Source organism: Chinchilla lanigera, unplaced genomic scaffold (assembly GCF_000276665.1).
Source record: "Chinchilla lanigera isolate Chin_1 unplaced genomic scaffold, ChiLan1.0 scaffold00014, whole genome shotgun sequence".
Taxonomy (NCBI): domain Eukaryota; kingdom Metazoa; phylum Chordata; class Mammalia; order Rodentia; family Chinchillidae; genus Chinchilla; species Chinchilla lanigera.
Window position 1 is genome coordinate 26,727,239 of NW_004955415.1, and position 9,070 is coordinate 26,736,308.

A 9,070-nucleotide genomic window follows, 5' to 3' on the forward strand; every position below is an offset into this window, starting at 1 on the left:
GATTTCATGGAATAGGAATGCTGTGGAAGGAGCAGTTTCCATCGAGCTGCTGAATAACATCAAGAGAGATCGTGGGTTTTCCCATTGCCCCTGTGCTACTGGCCTAACCTTGTGGGCTTGGTGTCTTCTGGTTTATGGCTTTATGGTCACGAGATGGCTGCTGCAGCTCCAGACATCCCTGACACACACAAAGTCAGGAAGCACAGCACGGGAGGGACATTACAGCAGATGATATTGGAGCTCCTCCCTTTCACATCCATTTTACTACCTTACCAAACTCCAGCCTTGCTTCTTTAGGCCTTTTCCTAAAACCACAGAAGACTGCTTTGTTCAGAAGCCTCGGGTCAAAAGTGCCAAAAACTTCATCCAAGAGTCTCTGCCTGGTGCAGCCTCAGCTCCCCGCTTCGCCGCAGTGGTGGCTGTCCCCGAGGCCCTGCTGTGCACTGCCCTCCCTCTGCTATCTCCATTCCCCACTCCCTTCCCGTGACTCAGGGGTGACATTCCCAAAGAAAGGCTTGCTGTTTCACCCAGGGAGTGCTGGGGCCCAAACCAGATCTGCTTTTTCTGCTACCAGAGGCCCCCAGTGGTGCTCACCCTGTTCCCGCCTTAGGCTCCCCTGCCAGAGCTGACACCATGAACATCTGGCAGAGGCAGCCGCAGCTGCACCTCTGGAAGTTGAGCTGCTAAACACAGGCGTCATTAGCGAAAGTAGGGGACAGGTGGCGATTGCGGAATGGGCCTCTCGTGGGGTGGCAGGTTCTGCTCACAGTCACTTAGGGTGATGGAGACCACAGCGCAGAAGCTACGCTGGGCAGATGTGCTGGGGAGGGGCCCAGAGGATGGCAGGAGGAGAGGTAGAGACTTTTCCAGAACAATCTGTCGGTGAAGCCAAGCTGGGGCCACAGGCTCCGCCTGAGCCTGAGCTAAGACTGCAGCTCCATCTCCCTGGTGTCATGCAGGGAGGCAGGGCTTGCTGTTCTGGGGCTGGCCAGGCCTGGCTGGAATCGCAGCTCCACTGTGGGCAGCCCCAAAAGAGACCATAGCCAGATGAAGAGGAGAGCAGCTGGGAGTGAGACAGAGCTGGGCGCCACTGAATGGGAGAGGAGGGAGAATGGGAGAGGAGGCGCTTGTGGGGGGCGGAGGAAATGAGCCCTGCTGAAGAGAAGACCAGGAGAGTCACGCTCAAATGCTGCTCACAGCCTGGCAGAGACATAAATTTATACCACTCTTCAACCCCTAATGCTGTCTCAGCTAGCGTCCAACCTGCAAAAGAAACAGGAGCCTCCTCAGGTATTTCGAACAGGAGGAATTGAACATCACGAATTATTACCTGGTGCCTCCTTCTCCATGGTTCCGGTCACCCACGGCAACCTGCAGCCTGAAAATTTTACATGGAAAATTCCAGAAGTGAATAATTTACAAGTGTTGAATAACTTTTCTTTCAGCACATTGTTACAGTTGTTCTGTTTTGTTAGTTATTATTGATGCTCCCTTCCTGCACCTAATTCACAAGTTCAGCTTTATTCTGGAGTGCACACGTGCAGGAAGGAATGCAGTGTGTGCAAGGTTCGGGGCTCTCACCCGTGTGGGGCGTTCCAGAATGTCCTGGTCATGCTTCCTGTGGATGGGGCACCGCGGTACTAAAGGGCTGGTGGTGCTCACGGGGAAAGGTGACGGTGCTGAAAGACACATGGCCACAGGAAGCCACAAGGTCCCATGGGGCTGGGGGGATGGGACAGGGCGGGACATCTGTCGCTGGGCCACCAGAGCAACTGGACAGGGCCCTGGGACCTGGCTTAGTGCTGCTACAGGAGGGATCCACACCCCACCTGCGGCCTTCACCCTGCAGGGGGCTGTATCTCAGCAGCAGCTGCCAGGGGACCCACAGTCTGAGCCCCTTGGGCAGAGAGCAGAGCCCAGAGTCCACAGGGCATGTGGCAGGTGGTTTGGACCTCGAAGATGAACATAAGGGCGGGCCACTGAGCAGCAGGGACTGGCTAGATCTGACACTGACAGAGGAAGCAGCCCCTCCTCTGAGGTCCTTCGGCAGAACCTGATGGCTTTCGATGTCTCGAGGCTTACTGGACGAGGTATCTCGGAAGGTCCCATAGGTGCCCAAGGCTCAGATTCCAGTCTTGTGCCTGACTTCCTTCCTCAGGGTGGGCTGTATGGCCCCATTGGACTCCACATCCCCGGGGAAGGCTCGCAGCTCGCTCCCCCCACCTTGCCCCAGCCCCAGCCCCAGCCCCAATGTCACCCTGGGGTGGAGAGCAGCTCTTAACAGGGTACTGTTTACACCACCACTGGGTCCTAAAGCAAAGATCCCTCCCAGAGCACGGATAGGCACCACAAATAAATTATCCAGAAAAATAAAATCTCTTGCCCCAGCACCAAGGAAAGTGAAGAGCTCATTAGCCTGAGGAAGAGACAGTATTTTCTAATGCACAGCCCCAGGCAGAGCCATGCATATTCATGAGCTTGCTCCAGCAACCTCGGGAACCTTGCTCTGGGCACTGCTTAGTGCAGGGCGGGACCCCGGGTGCTGGGGGCAGAGGGCCAGTTGCACCCCAGCCCTGGGAGCTGCCCATGAGGGAAAAGGCCTGTTAGCCGCTGTGGCCAGAGAACCCCAGGTCCTCTAACAGCAGGGTGTGGGGTATTTTTGCCAGAACCTCTGCCACGTGACACACCTGAATTCAAGATAAAGGCCCCGGGGAACACTGGCCTAGCTGCCTATCTCTCATCCAAAGCCCTGCTCCAAGGGAGCTAGAAAACATCCTGCAGGGCTGTGAGGGTCCCGGCATAAATGTCCCGACCCTCATGGTGGAAACCTGAGGGGACAGCGGAGCTCCAGCCCCTTCTCTTCCCAATCTTTGCTCCCCAGCCACGGTGAAGTCCAAGAGCTCCTGTGCCACACACCCCTCGATGGACCGGGCACAACCAACCACGGACTAAAACTGTGGGCAAAGCAGACCGTGCCTTCTCCAAAGCCGATTTTCTCAGCAACAGAAGCTTCGGAACACAGGCTCTGCCTCGTCCATACCGAGTCCCACAGAGACCTTCTCATACAATGCCTGGAGCTCTCGCAGCTATCTTGCACCACGAGGACACTTCAAATGATGTTCCACTCCTCCGACCTAGTGAGGAGCCCAGCTCTGGGGTAGGCAGGGGTCCCTTCTAGTCCACATAGGTGTCTGCCAGGCCTGCAGTCTCACTACGATGTTACCCACTTATGTAGCGTGCTGCTGTTCACAGAGCTCAGACCCTGCTTGGCTACACCGGGTATATGGATGGCGAGGGGATGGACAGCCATTAGCAACAGAGCATCCCAAGTTTGCCCAGGTGGTGCGGCGAGGCAGAAAGGAATTGGGACTGAGTCCAGGGGCTGCATCTGACACGGAGCTCTTTCTACTATACTCCGCCGCCTCTCTGTTCCAGAAAAGAAATTTTGGAGGGTGTGGTAGAAACTGCTTGTTACCACTTAGCATCTCTTTCCCCCTTGTGACTCAATAACTTTATTACTCCATTTTCTATTGCTAAAAAAAATACACAAGGGTAAGTTCTTTATAAAAGAAAGAGATCTGTTCAGGTCATAGTTCTGTCCTGTTTTTTGGGTTTTTTTGTTTTTTTTTTTTTTGGTCTTTTTGAGACAGGGTCTCACTATGCAGTTCAGGCTGGCCTTGAGCTCACTTTGTAGCCCAGGCTGGTCTCAAATTGGTAATGATCCTCCTGCCTCAGCCTCTCAAGTGCTAGGATTACAGGCGTGCACCACCATGACCGGCTTGTCCTTTTATTTGCTTTTTTGTGTGTTTGTTTGTTTATTGAGACAGGGTCTCACTATGTAGTCCAGGCTGGACTTGAACTCACTATGTAGCCTGAGCTGGCTTTGAACTCATGGTGATCCTCCTGCCTCAGCGTCTCAAGTATTGGGATCACAGGCCTGAGCCACCACACCTGGCTCCACCATGTTTTGACAGAAAGGCAAAGTCTGGTTCTTCCCAGCCTCCAAACTGTCAGAAGTAAATCTCTTCTTCACGATTCCCACCTGTAGCAATCCCTTGTAGCCGATGAAGATCAACCGGTAAGTGTCTCCAGCTGGCCTCGTCTCTGTCTCTCACCTGCTCCCCTCTGACTCAGGGCATCTCCTTAAAGATGTGAGACAATTCACAGGTGTGGCTGTGTTGGCCCCAGGAGCAGTGAACAGGGCCAAGTGTTCCAGCCATCAGCCCAGGTTCCCAGCCTCTCGGCCTGGTCACCTGCCTCCCATGGTGGCCTTGAGCAGCCTCCGTTCTGGATGTGATAGGAGCTAAGATTTCTCAGATGCTGGCCTGACCTGCACGCTGGGCTGCCTGTGATTACAGCTTGCGCCAGGCAGTTGCTGCTCTGGGTGGGCCCAGCACAAAGTCCCATGGAGTGGCCTGGCCCAGGCCGGTGACTGGACATGGTCCCTACTGCCAGCCTACGTCGCAGCAGTGTGAGATAAAGCAGACCAAGGAGACTTTGGGACTGTTTGTTATGCAGTGTTATGGTGGGCGTATCTGACTACAACATTGTCACCTAGACAGCACGGCAGAACCTCAGTGTCCTCTAACTCCTGTCTCTCCCTGTGCCTTCCCAAGTCCCAAATCTTCCCACAGCTCCTCAGTCTCCCCAACCCTCCCCAGAGTCCCCAGCAAGGATCCGGCAGCGTGCACCGAGCCCTAACCTCTGTGGGTTTTAGCTCCAGCCCTGTCTGAGGCTAGGGTAAGGACACCTGCGTTCCCTCTTCTAGGGGACCTTCTCACTTTGAACTTGATATTGTGTAGCTCCACACTGCACCCCTGATGCTCTACAGACAGGCTGGGGTCCTGCTGGGCGCTGTCCTCCCTCTGGGTTGCTTGTGGGATGATGTAACACTGCCTGCAGTTCTGTGTGGGATGGAAGTTAGTATAGCCTTTATGCAGGACCAGATGGAGGGACCTCAGAAAACTAAAAATGGGACTGGTGCGGTATCCAGTCATCTCACTTCAGGGTGTACACACAAGGGACCTGAACTCAGCATGAAAACCTCGGTGCCCATCAATGGGGAACTAGGAAATGGGGGGGGGGGGTCAATGCACAGTGGAACACTCTACAACCTTGAAAAGTGAAGTCCTGCCATTTGTAGCCACATAAGTGACTTGATGGTTATCATGCTGAGAGAAAGAAGCCAGGTGCAAAAGACAAGCACCATGCGGCTTCGTTCACACACAGAACCCTAAAAAGTGTAGCCTCCAGAAGTGGAGGGCAGAGCAGTGATCACTCAGGATAGGGTGTGGCTGGGCAGGAAGAAGTTGACCAAAGTGCAGGGCTCCCAGTGGACGGGAGGGACTTGTCTTCAAACTCCATCACCTGGCACGGTGAAAACAGTTAACAATAATAAACCGCATGTTTCAAAACTGATAAAAGAGTGCATTTTAAGTGTTCTCACCACACAGAAGCACCCTAAGCAGCTGCGGCTGTGGGTGTGGTCATTAGCTCCATGGAACCATGCCGCTGCGGACACCTGTGTCACCATCACACCAGACTGTAAATATATGGTATTTGTCAATTTAAGATAAAAACCATGCATGTATTTACTTAATTTTTAATTTTAGACAGGGTCTGGCTATGTAGTCCAGGCTGGCCTGGAACTCACACCAATCCTCCTGCCTCAGCCTCCCAAGCAACTGATGGGGCTGCTCTGGCTGGGGTAGCTGCCAGCTCTCTGAAGTCAGGACCTGAGTTCCTGTCCCCATGTCACCTCCACCCCTTCAGGACCGCCCAGGCTAGGACCACGTGCACAGAGCAGCCCCTGCCGAGAGGCTTGTAGGTGGGGTCCAAGTTCACTGGAGGCAGCTCGGCTGCCCAGGAGTAGAGAACAGGGGGAGGGGGAGGGGAAGGGAGGGGAAGGGGGAGGGGAGATTGGGGACCAGGGGCTGGAGGAGGGCGTCCCAGGACAAGGCGAGAAGGACTCCGTTTCTGCCACCGCCCCAGCTCACTCCGAGTGGGAGGCACAGAGGCCCAAGCAGGTTCCGCCCACCACAGCCTGCAGCCTCCTCCAGGCTGGGCAGGGACTTTGGATACCCAGGACCTGGAGAGGGGAAGAGATCTGAGTGGTGGGTACAGCAGAGAAGCCCCGGGGCAGCCACAGGCCACAAGCAGGGGCAGAAGGTGGGGCCAGGCAGGAATGCAGCTGCAGAGCCCACATCCAGAGCAGCTCTGCACACAAGGGCTTCGTCCCAAAGCTGGGGAGCAGGGCTGCACGACCTGCCCTGAGGACTCGCCTGGGGTACCGGGCCTGCTGCCCAGAGCCCAGAGCCCAGAGCCCAGACCCCGGAGCCCTGACCTTCAGCATCACCCAAGGCAGCAGTGCAGGTAGGGCACTGTGCAAAGTCCCTGGTCTCTGTAAACTCTTTATATATATATTTTTAATTCTCTGGTGAGCCTGAAAGGCAGTGATGTTGGGAGCCATTGATCTAGCTCAGGGGTCAGCAAACTTTTTCTGTGCAGAGCCAGATGGTAAATATCGCAGGCATGTGCAGGTCGGGGTCATGAGGTCTCTTTTGAAATGACTCAGCTCTGTCCTTGGACCCAAATGCAGCATAGAGGTCACATAAAGAATGACCATGGATGGGAGCTTGGGATTTAGTTTAGTGGCACAGCGCCTACCTGGCAAGCATGAGGTTGTGAGTTCAATTCCCGGTACCAGGGGGAAAAAAAAAAAAAAGAATAAACACACTAGGTTACAATAAAACCTTTTTAATCTGGATCTCATGGATTCAGAAATTTGTATTTTTAAATGTGAATTTTGTAGAATGTTTACATGTCGTGAAATGTTTGTCTCCTTTTAATTTTTCCCCCAACCATTAAAAAATGTAAAACATACCTATAATCCCAGCCCTCAGGAGGCTGAGGCAGGAGGATCGATGAAAGTTTGAGGCCAGCCTGAACCACATGGTGAGACCCTGTCTCAAAAAACAAACAAACAAACAGAAAAATAAAGCCTGTCCCTAGCTCCAGCAGCCTGGGGGGGCAGGCCTACTATTTGCTAATCCTGATATACATCGTCACTGCGATGCAGAAATCTGGCAGAAGCCAAGTATTTGGGATCTTTTAGACCAGCCTGACTCACAGTGGCCCCAAGGAGGAGTCTAGGGAACCTGGCATGGCCCAGGGGACCCCAGAGTGCACCCCAGCACAGAGTGCAGCCCAGGCACACGTGCTCAGCGATGGACCGGAAGTGTTCAGAAAGTGGCCTTTACCCATAAGGCTGGAAAAGCAGACACAAATTATTCCTCTGAATCCTCCTGTCACCTATAAGTCCATAAAATGTATCACCATAGATACAGCAGCAAACAAAACAAAAAAGAGAACTGAAAAGGAATCATTTAGCCACAATTCTCCAAGTAGAGTGACAGTGAGTTTGTGTTCTTTTTTTGGATCTTTGAGGCAGAGTCTCACTACATTGTTCAGGCCGGCCTTGAGCTCACTATGTAGCTCAGGTGACTGAACTCAAGGTGATCCCCCTGCCTCAGCCTCCCCAGTGCTGGGATCACAGGCCTACGTTACCACAGCTGGCAGGTTTGTTTTCTTTGCATTCGTCTGTGTTTCCCATGTTTCTTTTAAGGAGTGTGTGTGAATTTATAATTGAGTTTTTAAAAAATAAGTGGCAATTTGTAAATGTTCTAGAGGGGCTAGGGGTGTCACTCAGTACATGCACAGGGTCCTGAGTTCGAATCCCTGCACTTCCCTACTTAGTGTGCTTCTGGACACCTGGGGAGAAGCTGGTAGCAAAGGGATGTCACTGCTCCAAGACAGGCCAGAACCGCAGCAGGCGGCAGTAGGGCTGTCCCTTCCGGGCCACGGGGTGATACTGGAGCAGGGATGCGCCGGAGACTCGGTTTGGTCCTGGGCCCTGAGATCCTGCGACCCTGCACGTCCATCTCCAGGAGCCAGTATGAACGGAGGGTGGGGGGTGGGGTGCCCAAGGTCAGTGTCTCTGGGAGCAGCTTCCCCAACAGTATGGAAATCCAGGCCTAGGGACAGACAGGACACCCCAGCTCCCTGCTGGTGACTACTTCTGGCCGACTGAGGCTTCTCTTCAAGGCTGAAACCGGAAAGCAAGAGCTCCTCCCACTGCCCTCCAGGCGGCCAGGGTCCCCCACTCCTCTAGGGCACGAGTCCGGGCGCGGGCGCTGTGGCCCTGTGGCCGAGCCGGGCCTTCACTGTCTTCCTCGGAGGCAGGAGGAGCTCAGCGCCCCTCGCGGTGGCCGCGCTCTTCCCAGCAGGCGCCTCCCGGCTCCGCTGCGCCGGCAGCTCCCGCCGCACATTCCTGCTCGCCCGCAGGCCGCCTGCGCATGCGCCCGAGGGAAAAGATGAGTCAAGTCCAGCTCAGGATGTGGGGTCCCTGCCAGAGAGAGGCCACAGCTGAGGGAGGGAAGGCGCCTGCCACGTGGTGGCCCAGAGCCTGGAAGAGGCTCAGGCTCGGAGCTCACAGTCCCCTCCCTGCTAAAATAAATAAATAAATAAATAACTGAATTGGAAAATAATTTCCAACCTCCAGAGCGTCTGTCTGAGTTTTATGTTATAAGCAGAGCTCTTCTGCAGTTTCCCTCCAACCAGGAAGCCTCACATCTGGTTGCGCCTGTCCCCAGGCCTGCCTGGCCTGTGCCCCTTTGCTGGGCCGCAGTGCAGCTGACGCCCCCAAGAGTGGACAAGAGCTGCAGCCTGCAGTGTGGGCCGTGGCGCTTGGAAAGAGCTGGGGCCAACCGGATGCCTCACCTCCTCCTCCTCCTCTGACCCAGCCTGGCCTTCAGCTTCTCCTTGCGGGGTCAGGAGGGGCCCTGTGGCACAAGCTGTCCCTCCTGTCCTTCATGCCTCTGGAGTCCCGCAGGCAGCACCCTGCGGTGTGCCCAGCTCTGTGAGGCGGGCACAAGTTGGAAATGGGCCGCAGCGCTTGACAGTGTGGGCTTTGCTTCTCTTGGCACGTCCAGCTCGTACGGCTCTTCCATGGGCAGTGAGCTCAGAGGGCACCCACAGGATGCCTGCAGTCCTGGCCGTGTCCCTGGCCAGT